Genomic DNA, 25933 nt, shown 5'->3' with positions numbered 1-25933 from the left:
TACGGGGTGCCTTGGGGTGAAGAGAGGGAAGCGGGAATGGGGAGAGTTGTGACCATGGGACCTTCTGGGGTATGGACATTGCAGGTGGCAGCTGGGGTTGGCGTGGCTCTGATGGAGTTGGCTGGATGAGTCTGGGAGGTGGAGGTGTGCGGCACTGGCTAGAAGCTGGTTTTAGGGGGCACATGATGCAGTATTATGGGTGCAGCAGCGTTTGTTGGAAAATGCACATTAAATTCATCCTGACAGGCAAATGGTTTAAGAAACAAGGGAAGATAGAAAATGTATCTGAGAAACTAGTGAATCAAAAATTGAGTCATGGTCTGCGCTGCTTTGAATGTGTAAAGTGCCAAATAAATGCCAACTATTATTATGGCTCTTTGAGCCAGAGCCCACACTGTAGACTGTACGAGGGAAGGGGGAAAAAAGAACGTAGCAGAATCCAGCTTTGTGTAACATGCTGACTACTAGTATTAATAATATAATTATAGCTCTCGTTATTGAAGGATCCTATCCTAGATTATTATTAATAAAAGTGTCTATGGTAAGTCTGTAGGACTGGTTAATATTGTCTTGGTTCTTTATATAAGTGATTTCTATTGTGCCCAGAAAATTAACCCTCTGTATTCTAGTTCTCTAAAGTTTGTAAAATTGTTTAAAACTCAGAAAACTCAGGACATGTCAGCTTTTCAAACCCAGCTTGTTTTTTTCTTCCCTTAAATGTAACTTTTTTTCTAATTAAAAATAAAATGACGAATTAAACATTTTGAGACTGCTATGATTACCAAGAGGTTGTAAATGCTTTAGTTTAGACATAGTTAAACACAATTTAACAAATAACTGTTTATTTTAATTTTCTCTCTCCATTTCTCCCAGAACATGGCAGATGAGATTTAGCAGGTTAGAAAGACTGGTGAACCTTTTTAGTGACATTGATTTTATTTGTAGAGTAGCAAAAGGTACAGTAAGTATGCAGACTACGGTAGTGCAGTAATGCATCATTTTACTTGGCCATTTTGAGAGTCATATTAAAAATAGAGCTCTCTGGGTTCTGTTTCGTGTCAGCTAAGCAAATCCTATGTCTAGATTTTCTCTGGAGGTGACCCTGTTTCTTCTGTATAGATTGCAGGCATTCTTAAATAATTAAATAACAGCTGCATCTGATGAGAGAAGACAAGTTAATGTCTATACAAAACTTGGAACATGAGTACTAATATAACATGGTATTGAGAATCATCTTCTAGTTGGTATTTTTTGCAAATAGTTACTTTCCATATCTTTGCAACTAGTAGTCAGAGTAATTTCATCAATATAGATCGTAAAAATCTATCTGCTGTAGGCCCTTGACTTTATTGGTTGCATGTATCACTGCTTGTGGCACCTTAGAGACTAACCAGTTTATTTGAGTGTGAGCTACAGATCACTTCATCGGATGCATACTGTGGAAAGTGTAGAAGATCTTATTATATACAAGATCTTCTACACTTTCCTCAGTATGCATCCGATGAAGTGAGCTGTAGCTCACGAAAGCTTATACTCAAATAAATTGGTTAGTCTCTAAGGTGCCGCAAGTACTCCTTTTCTTTTTGTGAGTACAGACTAACACAGCTGTTACTCTGAAACGTATCACTGCTTGTCATTTTAAGATTGTTTTGATATGTTGAAACTGAGAAAAGGTTTTTTGTTGTGAAATGAGATATTGGAAATGTCTTACTAATTTAATGTTTGTCACTTTTGTTTTGAAATATAGCGTCTGAAACAGAAAACCATATTTAAGCTGCTTTATAGAAAATAAGCTTAGTTAGTTGTTAAACTATTACAGTCTAATGGAGGACTTAATTTTGATAGTGATATGAAACAAGAGTGGAGGACCAATCTGTAAGCTCCATGGGTATATGTGTTGATGAGAATCTCAGAGTCTTCCCTGCTGGGAAGAGGGAATTTGCTGGAATTCCTATTAGCATGCTGCCTCCCTGGACTCTGCTTGGGGTTAGGAGTGGGGGTATTTGTGTTGGCTTTGGGCCAGAGGATGTCTGATAAAATTTAAGTCCTCCTTTGCCTGCCCTTGCTGATGCTAATTGCTTTCCAAAGTAGTAAGAGTAACCTCCATATGTTTATCAATTTCAGAGTTTGGCATATTATAGGAAAACTAACCAGAGTCTTGTTAATTTTGCTCTGCTGTTGCTTGGAAGAGTTAGGAGCTGCACTAGAGCTATCTGTGAACTTAGAAAGATAGAACTGCATTGATTTACATTTGGTTCTTATTTAGAAGGTTCTCTTTGCAATGGTAAGGAATGGAAACCTTTTAATGAAATCTTAAATTCTTCATAAGATTGATGGTCTAGGTCCTATCAAGTAGGTGAATGGATTTTTCGAGGTCCATATTAATGAATGGATGTGGGATGGTGCTGAAAGGTCACTGTTAATGCCACCTTGGTGGCTGGGTGCTATGCGTCCCTTGTGTGTGGTTGCTAGCTTGAACGTAGAAGAGGGGGAAGTTATATATATGTGGTAGTTCTTGCCAGTATTATGTTAAAACGATTTGGAATCAAGTTGTGCACTAGCTAACCCATGTGATCTTATTATTGTTACCCTTGTGCTCCCTTTCCTTCTATCTTATGTTACATGTTGTGTCTTGTCTTAAATTAGATTGTAATATCTTTAGGGCAAAGAATGTTGCTTTATGTATTTGTGGAACACGTGGCACAGTGGAGCCCCAATTCCAATTTTAGGCCTTGGGGCACTACTGTAACAAAGGTAATATAAAGGCCTTTTCATGAGCATGTAGGACGCTCGCTCTGGGGTGGGGGAAATGCACATGAACGTGTATGTCATTTAACCTTGCAAGGCTCAAACATGTATATCCAGGTAGAAAAAAGGTTATTTTGTTGAAACTTCTTAAGATAAATCCATTTTTTACTCTGTCTATGGCACACTGACAAAGCAGCATATAGAAGCTGTTCATGTACTTCATTACTTGTTTTAAAAAAATCTTACACGTACCCCTTCTGACTTTGTAATTCTGTCTGAGTTTTTGAAGAATTAATATTCAACTACAAATATTTTGACATCTGAAATTTTAAAACTGTACATTCTACAATGCGGTAGATGTTCTTTAAGGAAGGTCAAATTTTGGCTCCAGTTTTCTTGATACTTTGCCATTAAAGAACACATTTAATCATGTCAGTCTGGTGGTTGGAAAATTTAGAATATATCAAACGGAGTCAAGTAATTAGGGCCCCATCCTTGCAGTCTAGTTCATGTGGATGGACTCTTGGGCATTTTTGGAATGTCACGGAGTTTAGTGGGTGGGGTGGCAGGAGGCAAGTTCCATCCACTTGTATCTGATTGCAGGACCAGGAACTAGAAGCAAAATAGGCACCTTTTTAAAATCTGTCTTCTCAATTGCCCATTAAAATGATGCGTAAAGCAACATTTGCAATGGCAAGATGTTAATTATGATTGAGTGCTGTCTGTGTTCTTGACATTCCACAAAACAGGAAAATGACCCTACCCCTTGAAGTTATAGTCTGTTAGATACAAATAATGCATTTCAAATACGGTTATGTGTTAAATGCAAGAAAAGTGTGCTAAAAGAACATTAAGATTGCAAAGTCAAGCACTCAAAAATTAGGGACTGCCAGAATTAAGATTGCCTGCCTTCTGTACACAGGAGAGGCTCTCCTCCTACTGTCAGTTCAGGTTCCTGGACCAGGACTTGGCACAGCCTGCAGCAGCCCAGAGCTGCTATTGCAGGAGAAGTCCTACTCAGCCCTACGTTAGAGCATGTTCGGTGTGGATGGAATCTTTGGGAAATACAGTTACTAAGAAACTGCTAGTATGCAAAGCATGTGCAAACTGCAATTTTTCTAAGGTTTATAACTTGGCCAAATTTGGGTGTTTTTTTGGGGAGAAGATAACTCATCCCTGATGCAGAGGCCACCCTCATGCCAAACCTTAAGCCCAAAGCATGGGGAAGTGTGCTTCTCAAAGAAAAGGTTGCCAACATTTTTTTATCATAGGCAAAATGATGTATTTCTCCCTAGCCTCATTATTGGAAACACCAAACTGTTTTGTCATCTTAAGATTGACACCCAGCATGGAAAATTTCAGCCCACATGTTAAAGTTTGGCAAAACATAAGACAGTGTTTTCAGTTGCTTATAAATAGGAAATGTCAGGCAATCATAATAGCCAGCACTAGCAGCCCCACCTATAATATGATTTCTGTCTTCCATCTTGAGTTTTCAGTGTTTTACAGTATAAATGTGTAGAGGGAGATCTTTGAAGACTCAGAGGGCAGTTTGATGACCAACTCCTAAATAAATGGGAATTAGGTGCCAAACTGCCCTTTGTGCCTTTGAAAATCTCCCACATAAATGTACTAAGTCTCTGAAGATCCCTATGACATACTCTGAGCATGGTAAATGTTATCTCCATTTTATAGATTGAGAAGTTGACTTAGTCCACATCCACCCTACAAACTTTGATTAATGCAAGTTATGTCAGCATACGCCTACTGACATTTGTATATCACTTGGGTGCATGAGTTCTTCACTGCTTATGTTGGAGTTGCACGTACTCTTGAGGAATGCTTTTGTTGATGCAAGGTGTTGTGGTGTCCCAGTGTGCCACACACGACCATCTGGTGCAGTACCTTTTGGGGAATATTTGCAATGTGTTGTGGCCAGAAAGAATAGTACAGGGGTCAAGTTCCCAACATGGAACTTTCTTCTTCCCATAATGCCATCCGTATCCCATAATTTTCCTGCCTTTTAAAAAATTCCACAAGCCCACATCGCACTTCTCCATGTCTGCCATTTCTGACAGATGTATCAAGCCCCAGCTCTATATCAGTCTCTTGAATGGAGCAAATACAAGACATGTGATTCTCATGTATTTGCAGATCTGCAGGAAGTAGTGCAACAGTGGGGGACATGACTGTTTTCCAAGGACAGTTTGCTGAGGGACATAGTGGAAAAACAATTCAAGGTAGTTGGTGGCATTCATGGAGTAGCTGAGGATGGTGAGGCACAGTTTCTGGGCCTGAGAAATGAGCACCAATTTGGTGGGTTTGCATCATAAATAGGTTTGGAATGACAAGCAGTGGCTGCAGAGTTTTTGGCTGTGAAAGGCCACATTCCTGGATCTCTCTGGCAAGATTGCCCCAGCACAGGGGCACCAGAATGAGAGCTGAATTGCTACTGTTCAGTGCAAAATTGTTTTGGAGTTGGAAAAGCCACAGTGAAGCCGTTGACATGTGAATGTTTAGGGTTAATCATGATCATCTGCTATGCAGGACTGTGGCTCTTGGCAACATGCAGGACACAGTGGATGGATGTGCACCAATAGGGTTCCCGAACTGATATGGAGCGATAGACAGCATAAACGTCCCTATTTTGGGACCAACTGACCTTTCCGCAGTGTACATCAACAGAAATGGCGACTTCTTTTTGGTTATGCAAGCATTGGTGGATTGTCTGGGACATTTCTCTTATATCAACATGGGTTGATTAGGGAAGGTGCATGACCTTTGCATTTTTAAGAACACAGTACTATTCAGAAAACTGCAAGCAGGGACATTATTTCTTGACTGGTGCATGGGTGTTATGGAAATGACAGTAGTTATTCTGGGTAGTCCCAGCCTATGCCTTGCTCTCTTGGTCATAAAGCTGTATACTGGCTACCTTGACAGTAAGAAGGAAAGTTTCAACTATTGGCTCAGCAGGTGCGGAAGGTGCTTTACATTTACAAGGTGCTGTACGTTTACAAGTCCTGAGTGCTTCGAGTGCCACAATACATTCTGCAATATGTGGTGTGCACTTATAAAGATAATTTTTTCTTCAAAAATAGAAATTTGAGTAGCAAAATAAAAGGGTGCAAAAAACAGGCAATGCAATACAAAATTTTAACATAAATTAACATAAATGAACTTTAAAATTAGAAAGTCAGCAAACATTTCTGTCCATTTCAGTTCACAAATGTAGTCCATTGTGGCTGCACATACACTGCCTTATGAGAATTACGGTTGGTTATGTGAAGTTGTGGTTTTCTTTGCTGTCCCCTGGTGTAGGTTGGTAGGAGGTAAGGATGAGGCCCATTGCCCCATGTGGTACATTGGGGGGTAAAGGGAGTTGCTCCCATGGAGATCTCTAAGGACTGCAAAGGATGGGGAGCCTGGGATTTTTGGACCTCTTTGTCAACCAGGGTCTGTAGCATTTGGGTTTGCTGCTTGAGAAGGCCTGTTATGTCCTGGTGCATCGTCCTCTTCTGTTCCTGCTGGGACTTCTGGGCCTTTCTCTTGTCTGCTCTGTCCTTTTCCATGCTGTCTTGCATTTTGGCCCTCCAAACCCTTTGTTTGAAGTCCAGTGCAGAACTGGCTTGCAGGATCTCACTGAACATGTCCTCCCTATTCCTCTTCTTTCTCCTTCTCATCAGCATCAGGCATTCTGTTGGAGGAGGCACCCCTCAAGGCCGCAGTGGTAGCATCTTCTGATAAAAACAGACAGATGTATCTCTGGATTTACAGTCACAATGGAAAGGGAAACAAATTTCAGAACTCCCTTCCCTTACTGCCATAAAAAGTTTTAATAAGACATGCTTATTGATGCTTATTGACAAATCCCAAAAACCAAATGAACAAACAAACGAAAAAAGCCGAACAATGCTTATTGGATTAAAGATGAATTAAAATACATCCTCTTCTAATATTAATTTTTCTCTGTAATTGTAGTTGCTACAGGGATTTTGTGTAATTGCGAATGAGATGATTGGGCAGGGAGGCTATTGCTCTGTTAAGGTGTGGTATGCTATAGGAAAATTTGGAGAACCTCTGGAACAAACAATGTCAGGAAAGGGCATCAAAGGGAAGTGAAGACTCTTTATAAGCAAACTATACTTTCTGGATAGTTTGCGCTCTTTAATAAATACAGTTGGCTTAAGAGTGAAGTTCGGAGGCTAATATGGTTTAATAAGGAAGTGAAGCTGTAGCAAAGGCTAAGAAGTCACATTTACAGTCTGAAGCGTGCAGTGCAGAAGAGGACTGGTAAGAATATAGAGTTAAGAAATTGTAGACTGGAATCCGGAGGCTAAACTTAGGACTCAAATATCCTCCCTATCCTTCCACTCCACAGAACACTACTAATGTGACAGTGCATTGTGTTGCCATTGAACGACCTTGCTTGACTTGAATGGGTTTTTTGAACTAATTAAATCCTAAAATCATTTATTAAAAAATCAGGTTTATACAATGACAGGTTTCAGAGTAACAGCCGTGTTAGTCTGTATTCGCAAAAAGAAAAGGAGTACTTGTGGCACCTTAGAGACTAACCAATTTATTTGAGCATGAGCTTTCGTGAGCTACAGCTCACTTCATCAGATGCATACCGTGGAAACTGCAGCAGACTTTATATATACACAGAGAATATGAAACAATACCTCCTCCCACCCCACTGTCCCCTCCTGTATCTTGAAAAAGAAAAGTTATTTTCATTTATATTTGGTGCCTCTTGTCACTAGTTGTAGGTGCACCTTTACCCAGTGTAAATTGGTATGAACTAAGGTGTACCTCCATTGTGACTTTTTGGGCTGGCATAAATTAGTGATTCAAATAGAACTATCTGTTCTTTTCATCGGTAGGTGTTAGTTCCCGTAGTTTGTTGCATTTTTCATCAGAAGACTCTAGCAGTATGTTTTCGTTGAAGTATATTGCACAAATACTTAAAAGCTTCCTTTATAACTGAACTAAATAAAATGGACACTTTCCCAATATTATTTGGTAGAGCAGTTTTGTCCCTAATATTCCATCTCATTGGCACCATTCATTGCAAAACTTAATTCCCATTCCAAACCCATTAATGTACTATGAATGCAGTTTCTCCCTTCGATACAGTGGTTTTTGATTTCACTCAATTGGCTGGATTTCAGTAGGAAAAAATAAATTTTACAAAGATACGCCCTCCAAAATTCCTGCTGAATTTATCTCTGGTTTCTAGTGGATTTGTGGAGAAAGCTCTTTAACAATTGGGATACTTTGTATCCCAATAATGGAGCAGTGGGGCAAAATTGAGTTGGCTTCAATTTCTCTGGACAGCGGAAAAATCTAGACTTTAAGAGCTATAACTGGTCATATCTGTTGTGAACTTCTGACAAAGATAAATTGTCCACATCCTACTGGATGATAGACATTGCTTTGAAAAACATTGAAATAAACCCTAGATGGGGGTCATCAAGCAAGTTTGCAAAACTTTCTAGATTATGAAAGGTACAGCTGAGAGACTACAATGAAAGTCCACAAGAAAAATAAAAAACTAAGTTAACTATTTATGATATCTATGGTCAAGTACAGATAAGGATAAAAAAAAGCATTTAAAAATGAGACCCACAAAGAAGACAACTAGGAAATTTATAAAAACAAGCAGGAAATAAAACTAGAAGAACTAATTCATTTTCTTCATTAATTCATACCCACTTCGTTGGATGAAGTGGGCATTCATAGAATCATAGAATCATAGAATATCAGGGTTGGAAGGGACCCCTGAAGGTCATCTAGTCCAACCCCCTGCTCGAAGCAGGACCAATTCCCAGTTAAATCATCAAATCATTCACCCACGAAAGCTCATGCTCCAGTATGTCTGTTAGTCTATATGGTGCCACAGGACTCTCTGCTGCTTTTACAGTTCCAGGCTAACGCGGCTACCCCTCTGAAGCTTAATTCATTTTGTTAATCCTTTGTTCTTCTGTTCTTGAGAGCACTTTTACTGGTCCACCAAAGTGTTTCTATGCCAGGTAGTTCACGAGATAAATAATCTTAAAATCTTGTCATTTTTATTGTCACTTCTTCAGGTCTAACATGACTTCAGCAGTTGTCACAAACAGTTCAGGTTTTAGATGAGTGCTTCATGCCATTTGAAGCTCACTTCCAAACTTTCTCAGATTTAAACTACCTGCTGCTTAGTCAAGTCAAGATATTTGAGGGGTTTATCCATGTTATTCCTATGTGCAAAGATAGCTATCAAGATATTTCTTGTATTTTTTTTGACTGCCAAATAACTTCCCCCACTCCTGTACTGGCCTATTTGAATAGTGCAGTTATTTGGAACCCCAGTGTTCCGCTTCTGCATGGGAAGGCAGAGAAACTCGTCTCTGAGCTCTCATCTCTTTCAAAGTGCTTCCCATCCCCTCTTAGTACCATTCTGGTAGGTAGAGGGATTCTCTGAGACAGGAAAGAAGGGCTGGTTATGCTTTTAACAATAATGACTACTTCCTTAGCATGTATTCATTGCCCCTGTTGTGACTGTTCTGGTGGGTGGAAATCCTCCCCCCCCCCCCATAAAAAAAATCCCAAAGTGGAAACCAAAGGCAAAACTTTATTTGGGGCTGAATTGAGTATTTAGGAAGAAAAACTGACTGTTAAACAATTCTGTAAGCCAGGCTCTTGGCTTCCCCCTCCCCCCGACTTCCATAGAAGTATGCTTTTCAGCTTGGGCAGTGTGTACCAGTGGATTCTCCCCAGCCCCTGGGAGTTTGGCAGATGATCACTAAGGTGAATTAACTCTCCAGGTAAGCCCCAAATGTTATTAAACCATTGACTGGTGAGTCAGGATGACCTGAGCTCCACAGAAAGAGGGGGTGAAGAAAGGGTACCAGAGAGACTGTAAGAGTATTTATAAAAGGGGAGTACCAGTATTTAGTTTATTATTTACACATTATTATAATTGACATGCAAACCTTTTAGTCCTGTTTTCCCCATAAATTCTCTTATCTCTCAGGCAAGTCCAGTTTCCTAAGGAGGCAGGCCCCAGTCTGTGCCCAACTCTCCCCAAACTCAGAACCTTTCCCCAAGGTGACGGTGTCTCCTGCACCTTTCTGGAGCTGTCCCCTTCAGCCTCCAGTCTTCCTTGTGTTGACCCTTCTCTTCTGGGATGAGCTGGTTCTGGCTTATATAGCCCCCAGACTCTTTCTACTGCCAGAAGCCTCTGAGGGTAGTAGTTATTTGGAGTTACTTGGTTGCTTTTTTTTCTCTTCAGCATGTGTTAGTTCACTTTGTCCAGTTATGCTGCTTCTGTCCTGAGTGTCGTGGGTGGGCCTCAGCACCAATCACACTTCTTTTTTTATGCATCTGTCTTTGACTTGCTACCCCGCAAGACTTAGAGAAAAGGAGTACTTGTGGCACCTTAGAGACGAACAAATTTATTTGAGCATAAGCTTTCGTGAGCTACAGCTCACTTCATCGGATGCATCAGATACACAAGTACTCCTTTTCTTTTTGCGAATACAGAGTAACACGGCTGCTACTCTGAAGACTTATAGAGGCTCCCAGATTAGATCCTGTGTAGTCCCTCTCCAGGCTTTAAAAGGCGGATGGGTCCAGGATCCTTCAAAGTACTCCTCATTCCTCTACCATCCGAGAAACAAGCCAGTGCCACACAAAAGCTATGCCTTGGACACTTCGTGCTGTGTTTTTCGTGTCATGTTCACAAGACTTTTGATGCAGTCTCTTCTTTCCCCTTCTGCTTTGATTAGAACCTTAATCTGAAATTAGGGCTGTTAATAACAGAATACTATTTATTTAAATATTTTTGGATGTTTTCTACATTTTAAAATACATTGATTTCAATTACAATATAGAATACAAAGTGTATAGTGTTCACTTTATATTTCTTTTTGATTACAGATATTTGCACTGTAAAAATTGTTTTTCAGTTCACCTCATACAAGTGAGGGGCCGGCTGGGGGCAATGGGGCATGGGGGTTTGTGTGTGCGCACGCGCACCTGTCCTGGGGGCGAGGGGCCAGCAGGGAACAATGGGGCACGGTGTGGGAGAGAGGGGTTTGCCCCCAGCTGGCCAGTCGCTTCTGGGACCCATGGGGCATGGCGTGGGGAGTGAGAGGGTCGGTCTTGGGAGTGAGTGGCCGGTTGGAGGCAATGGTGCATGGGGGGCGGGGGTTGGTCCTGGGAGCAAGTGGCTGGCTGGGGGCAATGAAGCATGGTGCAGGGAAGAAGGGGTCAGTCCCTGGAGTGAGGGGCTGGCTAAGAGCAATGGGGCACTGTGTGGGGGAGTGAGTGTGTGTGTGTGTGGATCCCTGTCTCTCTGCAAGAGCCAGGATGAGAGCCACTTCTTCCTCTGTCCTCTTCTTTTCTCTTCACGCTTTCTGGTGGTGGCTTGGGTTACTGTGCATGACCGGAGATTGTCAGGTCCCTCTGCAGCTGATGCCTTCCTCCCTGCCCAGAGGTCTGCAATTAACCTGTTAAAAAAATTAACATGTTAATTTTGTTTTCAGTTAATCACAGGTGTTAACTGCAATTAATTGACAGCCCTATTAAAAATGCAGAAACCATTGGAAAACCTAGTGAGAAAGCTCAAGATGGGGATCCTAAAGATCCTGATTTTTATTTGCACTTGTTGCTACTGAATGGTCTTAGTACTATGCCCTCAATTTAGCATGTTTCAAACTTCAATCAAATAAAATACACCCTCCAGAGGAATTGCATTTTTGAGTATTTGGAACCTGTTGGCCATATTTTAGGACAGCCTGAGGCTCCTGTCTGCCAAATCTATTCTCCTTCTTGGCTCCCTCAGAGTATGTGCACCATTGAGGCCTAGTGTACCCCATCATTTCAACACACTTGTCACTGGTTTTTCTTAGGAACACAGCAAAATGGTCAAACCCATGCTGCCAACCAACCACCAAAATAGCTGGAATTTGTGCAGAGAATTAAGCTTGAATTTTTCTCCCACGTTCCTCTTTAGGCATCAGAGAACATACTCTGTCACTTTATTGCTCTTGCCCAGTTCTCAATGGACAATTTTAATGGCAGTGATGAGAACATAAGAGCTGATATGCTGGGTGAGACCATGGTCCATCTTGCCCAGTATCCTTTCTCTGACTGTGGTTCCTACCAGAGCTTCAGGAGGAGTGATCCATCCCTGTCCTCTACTGCTGGGTTCTGGTAGTCAGAGACTTATAGGTTCCCTGAGTATGGGGTTGTGTCCCTGACCATCTTGATTAAAAGTAAAAGGTCAAAACCAAGGGAGAAGAGTGCCTCAAAACATGGTATCGCTAATAGATCACTAAACAAGGGCCTATCGGAGGACACAGCAATTTTAAAATGATGGAAGGTTCTCAAATGCTAGTGCTCTCCTGCCCATCTCTTCTAGTTTCTCATGATTTCAGTCTGTGTTGACAGAAGTTGTTTCTCCTTTTAGCATGGTTGTGGTCTGGTTCAACAGCAAATTCAGTAGTGATAGAAAATGAAGATTTTTCTAATCAGGTCCCTAAATCTTCGGACTCTTGAGATGATGGAATCTCATTAGCAGGGATCCCAGAAATCTGTTTGCTCCAGAAAAAAGTGGAATTTGTGTTTTTACAGAGACTCTTTAGATTTTACATTTTGTGAAAAAGTAAAAACCACGTACAGTAGAACCCTGTTTATCCAAGCCTCGATTATTCACTCTGTATTAACCGAACTGGGGCTGAATCTCTCTGGATTATCTGAATTTTTGATTATCTGATCTGGCCCTGGTCCCAGTTAGATCAGATAGGTGGGGATCCACTGTATATCAATAAAATATTGTGTTCAATTGATACCTATTCAATTCCCCCTCTACTGATAGGGGGAAGTGGTAGATGTGGTATATCTTGACTTTAGTAAGGCTCTTGATACTGTCTCGCATGACCTTCTCATAAAGAAACTAGGGAAATGCAACCTAGATGGAGTTACTATAAGGTGGGTGCATAATTGATTGGAAAATCGTTCCCAGAGAGTAGTTATCAGTGGTTCACAGTCATGCTGGGAAGGCATAATGAGTGGGGCCTGCAGGGATCGGTTCTGGGTCTGTTCTGTTCAATATCTTCATCAGTGATTTAGATAATGGCATGAAGAGTGCACTTATAAAGTTTGCGGATGATTCCAAGCTGAGAGGGGGTTGCAAGTGCTTTGGAGGATAGGATTAAAATTCAAAATGATCTGGACAAACTGGAGAAATGGTCTGAAATAAATAGGATGAAACTGAATAAGGACAAATGCAAAGTACTCCACTTAGGAAGGAACAATCAGTTGCACATATACAAAATGGGAAATGATTGCCTAGGAAGGAGTACTGCAGAAAGGGACCTGGGGGTCATAGTGGATCACAAGCTAAATATGAGTCAACAATGTAACACTGTTGCAAAAAAAGCAAACATGATTCTTGGATGTATTAGCAGGAGTATCGTCAGCAAGACATGAGAAGTAATTATTCTGCTTTACTCTGTGCTGATTAGGCCTCAGCTGGAGTATTGTGGCTAGTTCTGGACACCACATTCCAGGAAAGATGTGGACAAATTGGAGAAAGTCCAGAGAAAAGCAACAATAATGATTAAAGGTCTAGAAAACATGATCTCTGAGGGAAGATTGAAAAAATTGGGTATGTTTAGTCTCGAGAAGAGAAGTCTGAGAGGGGACATAACAGATTTCAAGTACATAAAAGGTTCTTACAAGGAGGAGGGAGAAAAATTGTTAACTTCTGAGGCTAGGACAAGAAACAGTGGGCTTAAATTGCAGCAAGGGCAGTTTAGGTTGTATGTTAGGAAAAACTTCTTAACTGTCAGGATGGTTAAGCACTGGAATAAATTGCCCAGGGAGGTTGTGGAATCTCCATCATTGGGGGTTTTTAAGAGCTGGTTGGACAAATACCTGTCAGAGATGGTCTAGACAATACTTAGTCCTGCCTTGAGTGCAGGAGACTGGAGTAGATGACCTCTCGAGGTCCCTTCCAGTTCTGTGTTTCTATGATTCTATATATATTGTGGCTAGGGAAACTAAAGTTCAGTGTTTCATTTTAATTGCAGAAAAATGTTTTTTTAATGAAGAATTTGATTTTTTATTATGGGAAAACTAGTATTCCTGCTCATTAGGATGCTGGAGTCTAATTGCAGTTTGTAGGATTATTGCCCTCTTTCCTTTGCAGCAGCTCTTGTCCTTGCTGCCAAGTCAATTAGAGCTTTTCCTCAAATTTTTCATTTCTCGCTCATCAGGAAAGAGAGTCCTAAGTGAAACGTCTAAGCTAAAGAAGCCTTAATCCAAGCAAGTTTGTTAGACTCTTGAGCTCTGTTAAGAGATTCGTCTTGCCTAGAGTATTTCTTACTCTTGATACTCCTTGAAAGTCCAGTCACAAATAAACATAAATGATATGTGGAATGGACTAATTCAGATGAAATGAAGTGGGAAGTTTTCTTGGTTCTTATAAGTGATGTCTGCTCCTTAGTTATGGCCCCCATAAATCCCAAAATATATTTATTTAACAGATGGATTAGGTGCACCGAACGTCTTTAGAAAAAGAATAAATATATTAACACAGTGAATCTAAATTATTTGGAGAATCCAGTGAAGAGATTTCTAGGAATATTTTAGTCTGAACTTTTTCACCTTTATCAAGGATGAAAACTCTTGTACTGACAGACCGTGTCCTAATATGGCTCGGCAATCCTTCAGACTATCTTCTTTTGGACTCGAATTGATTTCCAACTTCTTAGGACAGAGGTCAGAACAGATTGTCCTTCAGTAATTTAAACAGTTAAACAAAGTTGCCATCTCTTCATTCAGTTAAATTAGGGACTTTATTTTCTCCTTTTAAACCTATTCTGCTTTAGAAATACAGGAAGGGATATCTTGAGATTTCCCTTTTCTCTTTGTACTAACTTCTGCCAGTGAATTTAACTTTAAAACATTTGCAGAACATAATAGGAAGAGAAGACTGGAATGGGACTCATATGCTTAAATTTAGATGTGAGTAGGTACCTTGTTGAACTGAGGCCATGATTTTCATCCTTGGATAAAACTACTCTATTATAAAAGTTGGGTAAAGCTGCATCTGTTTTGCTGATGAGCAACAGCGAGCCAGTGAACTCATCAGGTCAGACTGATGTGCTGATTTTTACGTAAGGTATAGAAAAAATATTATGTGGTGATATTAGACACATGAGCTTTATTTTTTTCCCTCTCCAGCTTACTTTCTTGCATAGCAATGCAAGCACTTGCCATTAGTTTTCTGATGTACACATGACACAGTTCACTGGTGCGAAGATGTTGAGCAGGTCTGTTTTTGCTGATGAATATAGTGTGACTGTGCTGAATTTAGGAATGTTACTGTACATGCTGGAGAGGTATTTGATTTGGTGTCGGTTAGTGAAAATGGTTGGTCAGTGTAGTGGTATAAGGATTAAAAGGATACCTTACCTGGAAACTTAATTGGTTATAGGCAAGGTGTTCCCCTGAAGCAACTTTTGGAGTATTTCATTTGTGGAGAACATATATACTGATATAAAGCTATGTAAATTAATTAGTCCTATTAATACTGTAATGGAAATATATTCAAATCTGTCTCTCCTACAGTTAACAGAATATTGTCTGCATGATGATGACACACATTAAAGCGTGTTAATTGACATTTCTATAACTCATTACTGTGCATGATCTTGGCTTACTTGAGAAATATTTAAGCTTCACAATGCTTATAGGAACACAGGACACAAGGCTGGAAATGGGCCTCCTGGGTGAAGTCTAGTCCTCTGCTGTTGAAGGCAACCATGTCATATAATCCCTTTCACAAATTTATCAAGCGCCATCTTAAAACTAATCAGGTGGCTTGCTCCCACTACTCCTCTTGGAAAATACAATCTTCTTTCAGTTTATTGTTCAATTCTGTAACATACACCTGGTCAAAATAGATCTGTGGTCAGTAAACTCTAATTTTCAAATAGACTTTTAAGCAGGAGCATTATCTAGAGTAACAAAGGCAAGTGAAATGCTAAACTCTTTAATACACAGTTGAACGCTGTCCTGATGGCAGAGTAATGTGTAATAAAGAGAAATGCATTGCTGTTTGTTGATGAATTATTTCACTTTGACAGTTACAAAGGGAACATCAGTAGTTTTCAGAACATCTTGACTTCATTTTTCTTATATATTGGGTATTAATAAAGTGTGTTTTACCTTGAAATCTAAGCACAAGTGACCAGATTTCTCAATTTTTCTACTATTGCCATCTTTTCATTTTAAAACGGGGAGAATTTGCTATGCAGGTGAAAGTTGCCAGATGAGCCAAAGTTACCAGATACCATACAGCATGGACATCCTTTTGACAGTGGGTTTCAACCTTGCTGTGGAGGGACTGCGGTAAAGGAAAGTCATCTCTTTGCTCATTCTATCCTTTACCTCTTTGCTGAGAGTGCCAGCAAAGGTGCCAATTGTGCAGATGTCTTTTGTGATGTGAGCTGGACTGAGACTCCCAACTTATTTTATATAAGCCACTGAAAAGCCATCACAAGGAAATTTTTGATCACAGAAGTGGGCTTTTTAATATTATTTATTTAAACAAACACTTCAGTTTGTCTCTGAAATAAAATCTACAAAATTGGAATACTCTCTAATAAATTGTGTGACAAATTGGATTTTAATCAGGGGAAGAATGCTTTTAAAAGTTAATTCAGTTATCAAAACCTACACCAAATGTTATGGCCAGTGCTAGAAGTTTGGAAAAAATACAGGAGAAAAGTATTAGCTCTTTTTTTAATAACATTGTGGATGTACTATGTAACTGATATAAACTGTTCAGAAGGGAAAGTATGGCAAAATGTGACATTCGTGCATATTTAGACACAATGATTTATTTGGGATGGGTATCGGTTAGCATGTTTTATTGTCTCAGATGGATTTTATTCAGAGCTGTACAAAGTCAGAGTGGCGAGTGTATACCTGAAAGTCAGCCCCATTGTTCAGCACACTCTCTGCCGCCTGTCAGAGATATGTAGGTTTCTCTTGGCTCCGATCCTGGATTTGTGTGGTGGCCTACCCCTTGATTTCTGCTGCAGATTGGGAACTCCTTTTCCAGAATCGTAGAGATAGTGTATCAGGCGTTTCTTCTGAGGCCTTCTGATTTGGGTTTGTTTCTACTGAACTTAAGAAATCTGACAGTTGGGAATTTCATTTGTGTAGTCAGGCAAAGGGCAAGTAATATACTGTTTATCCCTGAAATGTCTGAAGTGTCCTTTCTTTGGGATGGAACTGAAGTATGCAGATTCCTCAGTGATTTGAAATTTTGTGCCAGACTATGGAAATTTTGTCCTTTTGCAGTATAAGTGCTGCTAAGAGTGTTGAGTAATTGCTCTTTTGTAGTTTACTGACAATTCTGATATTTTGGTGACTTCTGCCAAGGAAAGCTTGTCAGATTTCCAGAGGCTGCCAGCTGCCATGTTTCTAGTTTGTCCTTTCATTTTAGTTGCAGTGGTGTTTGCCAGTTTCACTTGCAACTATATCATTATCATCTGGTTATAAATGCAAAGGAAGAACTTACTAAATTACTGGTAGCTCTTCTGGTAAACTTCAGGGCAAGTCTACACTACAAAATTAAGTCAACCTTAGTTAGGTCAACGTATAGCCGCTGCAGTAATTAAATCGCTTTTGCATGTCCACGCTACGCTTCTTGTGTTGGTGGTGTGTGTCCTCACTTGCAGCACTTACATGATGCAGAGAGCAGTGCACTGTGGGTTGCTATCCCACTGTGCAGCTTGCCACCATCTAGCACACTGTTTTGAGAAGGATTTGCAAAGTCTCATGGGGGCAAACGTGTCACGCAGGGGTTACTGGGAACTTAGTTTAATGTCCCTTGATGCAGTTTTCTCCATCCCGTAATTTTATCTGCATTCCATAATGTTTTGCGTCACTTCTCAAAAGCCCTGCAAACCTGCATGTGTGCCATCTGTGTGAGAAGCATGGGTCCTGCACAGCTCTGCACTGTTGTGATGAGCATTGTGAGCACAGTGTGCCCGATCCTGAAGTCTTTGCAAAACTACCAGAGGAGCTGCAGGAAACATGATGATTCCTTGGAGGCTAGCTTGCTGTGGGACATAGAAAGAAACAACTCCAGGTTGTTGCTGGCATTCCCCTAGCAGCTACAGATGATGGAGCGCTGGTTCTGGGCCCGAGAAAAAGCACTGACTGATTGGATTGAATCGTTATACAGGTATGGGATGATGAGCAGTGGGTTCAGAACTTTTGAATGTGCAAGGCCACGTTGCTGGATATGTGTACAGAGTTTGCCCCAGCCCTCCAACGCAGTGACACCAAAATGAGAGCTGCACTGACAGTGGAAAAGTAAGTGGTGATGGCTGTGTGGAAGCTTGCAACACCAAATTGCTACCAATCAGTTGGGATTCAGTTTGGAGTTCAGAAATCCACCATAGGAGTTACTATGATGCAAGTGTGCAGGGCCATTAATTGCGTCTTTCTAAGAAGGACTTGGACCTGGGCAATGTGCAGGACATAGTGCATGCTTCTGCAGCAATGAGGTTCCCAAACTTCAGTGGGGCAATCTAATAGATGGCATGCATATCCCTATTTTGGCACCAGACCACCTTGCCACAGAATATATCAACAGAAAGGGCTACTTTTCTATGATATTGTAAGTGCTGGTGGATCACCAAGGTCATTTAACCGACATCAGCTTGGGATGGTCAGGGAAGGTGCATGATGCACGCATCTTTAAGAGTACAGGCCTGTTCAGAAAGCTGCAAGAAGTGACTTTCTTTCCAGACGAGAGGATTACCATTGGGGGTAATCTTAGGTGACCCACCCTACTCGTTACTCCCGTAGTTCATGAAACCATACATTGGCCACCTAGACAGCAGCAAGGAACACTTTCAACTATGCTCAGCAGGTGCAGAATGACAGTTGAATGTGCCTTTGGCCGTTGGAAAGGCCACTGGTGCTGTTGAGATTAGACCTCAGTGGGGGAAAAATACCCTAATGGTTAAAGCTGCCTGCTGTGTGCTTCAGAATATTTGTGAAGCAAAGGGAGAAAAGATTCTGCCAGGTTGGAGGGTTGAGGTGGAATGACTGCTCTGCTGATTTTGAGCAGCCTGATACCAGGGCTATAAGAAGAGCTCAATGAGGAGCTATATGGCTCCTGGAGGCTTTGAAAGACCATTTTAATCGTGAGCCACAGTAATATGTGTAGCTGTAGTGTGTGCTGCCTGGCATTGTGGTTTTTTAAATTTAACTTTTTTTTGCACCCCGATATGAACCTTGTAATGAGTGCTGTATGTGTCATCATATAACATTGCAAATGCACCTATTGCTTTTATATGTGAATGATATTAGCCCAGCCAGCATATGTTGTGAACTAATAAAATGACTTAAGTTTCCATAAATGGAGTTTTATTGCAAACCCATGCAAACAGACATATTTATAACTGAATGAAACTTTATAAATACAGGGCAAAGAATCAAGGGGACAGAACGGTCATTTCCGTTTCATAAATGCATACACTGATCTGTGAGAGACACGGTTGGTGTATGTGCGGCTATGATTGCCTGTGCTTTCACATGGGGTGGAGTGGTAGGGGAAGTGTAGCATCCTTGGATGCCACGTGGTGTCTGTGTGTGTGTGTGTGTGGGGAGGTTCCAGAATGCAGTTCTCTATGGGCTGCAGAGGGAGGCAAGCATGGGTCTGTTAAACTTGAAGGTTGACAAGTCTCCAGCATGTCTGTTTGCCTCTTGAGAAGTGCTAGTATCTCCTTCTGCCCGTCTCTATCCTTTTCCAGTGCTCTGTTCTTCTCTGTTCATTCTGTCTGCCACAGCAATTCCCCAAGTCCTGTGCTCGATATCCAAAGCACCAGAGGCTTGCAGGATCTTTTGGAACATGTCATCCCATGTCCTCTTCCTTCTCCTAATCTGTCTGAACCGCTTGATTGGTGTGGATGGAGAGACCCTGAAGGCCACATTTCCAGCTACAAAAGATACAATGCATAGAGGTACTATTGTGAGTGTATTCACAAGATAAATGGAAACTTGATATACCAAACTCTCACCCCTTGATCCACACAAGTTACAAACGCTACTGTTAAGGGGCTTATTCCTTCACCCACTTACTTCCCTGATCCTTCTCGCATGAACAGAGAGCAACATTACCCAGAAGTCCAAAGGTGCAAACAAGTCAATGTTTATTGGGGTGAACTTCCAGCAAGCATGATTCCAGTTTCCTTCCTTAGTGTCCCCCTTCCCCGCTCTGACACCACAGAGCCTTACCTGTGTCCTGTTCCCATTCCTGCCCTTAGCAAAACATGATTCCAATTTCCCCCCGCCCACACTTCCTGACTGACTGCAGACTATGTAGTAAAACTTGAGTTCTGCTTAGCTATACCTTAACCAATCGTTTTCCTGAAATTTAACTAACCAATCCTAACATACTGTAACATGATTATTTAACCAATTATATCCCATCACCTTAATTAGTTTACACCCAGCCAAATTAATTATACAGCAGATAGAAACAATCACAGAACTAGACCAAGATTATACAGACAAACAATAGGGAAATGGGGACTACAGTGATAGAACAACAAAGAAATGAGGATTTCATATCCTAGCTATTGATAAGTGAGTTCTTGCCAGACAGGATGTTATCAAACTAAGTTTCCTTTTACATCTTTCTAGGCACTTCCCTTTCTCTGGAGGCGATAGACATTATCAGGACAGGATTGTATACCTAACAGCCCAATAGCACCTTTTTTCAATGTGACTAGAGAAGGACCTTACACCAGCAGACAGTGATTTTGATTCTTTCTTTTATACCTCTATAACTAGCTAAGTGATAAGAATACCCCTAAATTCTTAGAGTATAGGCCTTTACAGACAGGCCTGAATATCTATATCCTAACAGCTACATTCTCACTTCTTCTTGGGATTCATCGAGCATGGCAGTAGTCCCAGCCATGGTGAATATGGCCCAGGGGAGGGGGGTGAGTTGGGATAGTAAGGAGGGTAGCATATGTGGATAGGGCAATTGAATTGAATACTGGCTCAGTCTTGAGGGTAATGGAGGCTGAAAAGAACAGCTCCTGCATCCGTCCAGCTGCAGACCGGGTCAGTATGCTGCTAGCCTGTATGCTGCAATGGTGTCTGCTGAAGTAATTGCTGAGTGACATGTGAAGGTGTCTTACCGCGGTGGAAGAAATAAGGCAGCCCTCCCCAGAAACCTTCAGCAGAGGATTGCAGACTACCTCCAGGAAAGAGGAAGAGGAAAGTTTCCTCAGGATTGCTATGGAGGATTCATGGTACATCTCTGTACACACAAACTGTTCTGCAGGACCCCCTATGCCTAAGTTTACAGGGGAGTGAGAAGCAGATAGCAACTCTACCTCTAGTTGTTATTTCACTACTTCTTCTAGCATGATTAAAAAAGTAGATGAACAGATGTGTCCCTGCAATATCAAAGCAAACAGCATACTCATGGGAGGTTTCTTCCCCGGCATCATGCTCGCCTGTGCTGCAGTGTAGGGACTGGCTCGGCTGCTATGGAGCCAAAACAATTCCTGGCTCTCTGTGCCACTGGATCCCCTGGTCACCTGTCCCCCATAGTTGTCTTCATCCTCTTCCTTATCCAACACCACCTCCTCGCTGTTCACTCTGGCGGTCTGTGACTCTGACTTCTCCGAAGTATCCATGGGGCTCTTGGGGATAGTGGTGGGATCTCTGCTGAGGATGGCATGTAGCTCTTTGTAAAAGTGGCATGTCTACAGCTCTGCACTAGAGCAACTGGTACACCTGCTGCTGCTCCTTGGCTTTCACGTGGCACTGCTGTGGGTCCCTCTTGTAGCCCTTTTCCCCCAGGCCCCGAGCAATCTGCTCATAGATATTGATGTTTCTACAGCTGGATTGGTGCTGTGGCTGCACAACCTCTTCTTTCCGTAGACCCAGGAGATCCATCACTTCCTGTGTAATCCAGGCTGCAGCCTGTAGTCAGCATGGTCAGCTGGGCAGTTGCTAGGTGAGCTCTCCGTGCTGATCAAACAGGAAATGGAATTTCAAAAATTTGTGGGGATTTAGAGGGAAGGGGGTATATACCACTGTATTTGGCTGCTGGGAAGCAGAGTTCAAAATGGTGACCACCATGGTCAGGGTAGGGCATTGTGGGACACCTCCTGGAGGCCACTAAAGTAGACGTAAGTAACGAAGTGTCTACATTGACACTGTGTTGACCTAACTACTTCCACCTAAGCGCTATGCCTCTCACGGAGGTGGAGTGAAGTCGGCGTAGCAGGCAATTTAAATTGGCGGGAGCAACATTTTAGTGTAGACACTTAGAGTTAGGTCGACATAAGTTGCCTTATGTTGACGTAACATTGTAGTGTAGACCAGGTGTCAGAGAATTCGCTAGTCTTGAATTAACCTCAAGAAGACTTCATAAGTGTGGTTTTAAAATTTTTGCCATGTATTGACAATCTTGTCTGGCTTGGGATGGGAAGTGTGTGGTTTCCAGATGGTTTATGTAGACAAAAACTGGCTGTCAAATAATTGGAATTCTGAGTTGGAAGGTGCATGCTCTTTTTTTCTGCTGGGTTCTAGCCCCCGAAAGCTATGCCCAAATAAATTTGTTAGTCTCTAAGGTGCCACAAGGACTCCTCATTGTTTTTTCTTACTCACTTCCACCAAACCAGATAAAAATCAATTCTGCTTTCTTGTCATCAGGCTGATAAACAAATCACAGCCTAGATCTTCACAGGCCACTTTTTTTCTAAAAGTTTTCATCCTACCAATGTTCCCATGTTCTTTTCTGTCTATTTTATTGGTAAAAGCATATTTGAACTGTCCACTTACTCCTTTACTCCTTACTCCTTTTGTCCAATGCCTACCATGATGGACTGAAAGACTCCTGTGTATGCTCAACCTGTGGAGCTTGCTTTGGCTACTTTTACTGTCAACCCAAACTGAGCTAAGATTAATTTAGCTACCATTTATAGTACCAATATGTGCTGGACAACAATTTAGTATTGTTAAATTGGGGTCACACACTGTTATGATTTTACAGTCCATCCTGCACAGTGGAATCTTATTTTATAAAATTAAATACATTTTATTTTATAAAATTGGTTAGTATATCCTAATGGTCTGCTGCCCATCAGTAAATTATTGAAAGTCAAGATGGAAAAGCCTTATTAACACATCTACTTCCCCCACACCTAAGTTTGGTTCATCAATCACCTTTTTCTTTTTTTGTAGGCAGCATCATTTGAGAGAAGCAATGGAACAGCAGCTGGGCATGGATTTCTCTCCTCTTGCCCCTTTTTAGTCTTGAAGATATTTTTATGAACTAAATTCCAAAATGGACCTCCAGAAATTATTATTTTGAGACTATATCACAATGCTCCAAACTTAACAATACTTAGGAAGTTTCTTTGAGAAGCTCAGTTTTTAAAGAAGATTGAACTCTGCATCACTCCTAAGTCAATTATTATTTTATTCAAACCAAATATAGCTATGCATTTTTATGCATTGTATTATTCACATGCCTCGGATCTATAACTGCCTAGGTTATTTTGGACTGAGATTTAAATCTCTGCTCAGTCAGGACAGTGTGTTCCAACTTTCAGTTGTTGAAACATGACCTTGGGTTTGCTCTTTATAATGTCTACTCTATGTATAATTAAACATGGAAATTTTTATAGCTCCTATAGCTTGGTATGTAACTAAAATTGTTGTTTGCCTATGTAAATTGGATTACTTAAATTGTCATTGGTTGTTTTATACTTCAGTTAAGAGCAGTATGTAAGGAAGTTTATATTATAAAAGAAATTGCATTACCAATTATACTCTTAAGTGGTTTGACTCCATTTAGGCATTCATTAGAATTTATATTGGCATAAATTAAGATCTGCATTTTACTCTGTTTTATTCATCCCTGTCGGATGTAATAGGGGAATTTACTGTTTGTAAATAGAATAAAAATACTTGGCAAATTAAAAATACTGTTGCAATTTTAAATGTTTACCAACTAATTTTAAAAACATTACACTTTAGTAAACCTACCATATAGAAGGTTTCAGAGTAACAGCCGTGTTAGTCTGTATTCGCAAAAAGAAAAGGAGTAGCTCACGAAAGCTTATGCTCAAATAAATTGGTTAGTCTCTAAGGTGCCACAAGTACTCCTTTTCTTTTTACCATATAGAAGATACAGTATCTATCTCTTCACTTCTCATATCAAATTATATAATTTTCTTTCACCTCTATGTAAACTATTAAGTTTTTTTTAAAAACGGCAACGTTCTTTTATGATCAGTTTTCTGTGCTTGCCTGACTCCTTTAGTGATGCCACATTCTTGTCTTTGTTACAGCATAACAATCATGGAAGGTATTTTGATGTAATGAACATCTAAGTTATGGGCATCACTGAATGAATCTGGCAAGATGAGAAGTCTGGTTGAAAAATTTGTAAATGGAAATTTTAGCTTTTTACATATTGTCTTATTTGTTGCAGTGTATTTATATAAAAACATATGTGCTTGGAGTTTTAGATGGTTGTGTTTTAGTAAGTCTAAATACACAGATCTTGAAAATCTGCAGCAACTGGAGAGGAAGTACAAAAAAAGAAGTATATGGAAGATAAATGAGGGTTTGATAATCTCTATGATCATAAATATAACTGCTTTCAACTTTGCCCAGCAAATGACATCAGGGTTCACCACATACATGGCACACTACAAGAAGGATGTGGAAAAATTGGAAAACCTCCAGTAGAGGGCAACAAAAATGATTAGGGGACTGGAACACATGACTTGTGAGGAGAGGCTGAGGGAACTGGGATTGTTTAGTCTGTGGAAGAGAAGAATGAGGGGGGATTTGATAGCTGCTTTCAACTACCTGAAAGAGGGTTCCAAAGAGGATGGATCTCGACTGTTCTCAGTGGTAACGGATGACCGAATGAGGAGTAATGGTCTCAAGTTGCAGTGGGGGAGGTTTAGGTTGGATATTAGGAAAAACTTTTTCACTAGGAGGGTGGTGAAACACTGGAATGCGTTACCTAGGGAGGTGGTGGAATCTCCGTCCTTAGAAGTTTTTAAGATCTCGCTTGACAAATCCCTGGCTGGGATGATTTATTTGGGGATTGGTTCTGCTTTGAGCAGGGGGTTGGACTAGATGACCTCCTGAGGTCCCTTCCAACCCTGATATTCTATGATCTGTGATGTGGTTTTTAGTGGAAGTACAAAGATAATATTTTTGCAGAGGTTTTGCTTTGCAAGATTTACATATATGGCTTCCAGTGAAGGTGTTTTGTATAAGGTATCTTTTAAACTTTTCATATTTTTAGCAGACAGGGTAATATATAAAATGGAAGACTGCATAACTGCTGTTTGTATTTTTAACTGGTCAAGAATGAATGTTCCAGCCATCTCAAACTGTATTGAACACCTACTTAGAATATTAATGTAGTGAAGGGATGAGGAATATAGGGTGGAAGTGGGGGAGGGGAAGAGTATATACAAAGGAAAAAATTAATTTTGTCAACCGATTGGTGGTGGTGATTCAATCTCATTTCTTTTTATCAAGCCTTGTTTTTTCACACCATCAGTAAGCAGTTAACTGACTTTGAGTTTTAAAATATATACAAGGTTTAATATAATAGCTACCTCCCGTAGTTTTCGTTAAGAGTGTGTATATGATATTGACTTGAGACAAGGATCTGCAACTGGAAGATTAAATTTGTACTTTTCATATATAAGGTTCTTTTGCTCTTGGCTCTCTGGGATACTTTTCTCCTGGTTCCTAGAACTTACACAAGTAGCATACAAAAATTACTTATCTACTCTTTATTTCTTTTTTCCCCTCTGATTAAGAGATATTGGGACTGATAGCTGGTATAAATCAGCATGGCTCCATTGGATTTGCCACGATTTACAGCAGCTGAGCTTCTCATCCATATATTTAAACATTCTAAAAAAAGTTCATTTTCAGTTCTGTGGATGGTGGTCCCATTAGGGATGAAATCACTGTTTTGAGTTGTAATCTGTTTCTCTTCAACTTGACGTGGTTCTTAAAGAGCGTAGAAGTCTGTTAAACATTCATAAAATATCCAGACATCTTCTGTTGGAGCAGACACTCAGGCATATTCCTATAATCC

At 40.6% G+C, this 25933-nt stretch overlaps 1 protein-coding gene and 1 long non-coding RNA gene across 6 annotated transcripts in view; both read left to right on the top strand.

Annotated features, from left to right (window-relative positions):
• MAST2 (microtubule associated serine/threonine kinase 2) overlaps positions 1-25933 on the top strand; it is a 389497-nt gene that overhangs the window by 517 nt on the left and 363047 nt on the right. The gene's annotated exons all lie outside the window — the stretch shown is intronic.
• Positions 19620-23781, top strand: LOC144268921 (uncharacterized). The gene is made up of 2 exons (XR_013346866.1): positions 19620-19790; positions 23038-23781. It is a non-coding gene; the product is annotated as an uncharacterized LOC144268921 (long non-coding RNA).

Source organism: Eretmochelys imbricata, chromosome 8 (genome assembly GCF_965152235.1).
Source record: "Eretmochelys imbricata isolate rEreImb1 chromosome 8, rEreImb1.hap1, whole genome shotgun sequence".
Taxonomy (NCBI): Eukaryota; Metazoa; Chordata; order Testudines; family Cheloniidae; genus Eretmochelys; species Eretmochelys imbricata.
The sequence above is the reverse complement of the archived record's forward strand: the minus strand, read 5'-3'. Positions and strand labels throughout refer to the sequence as shown.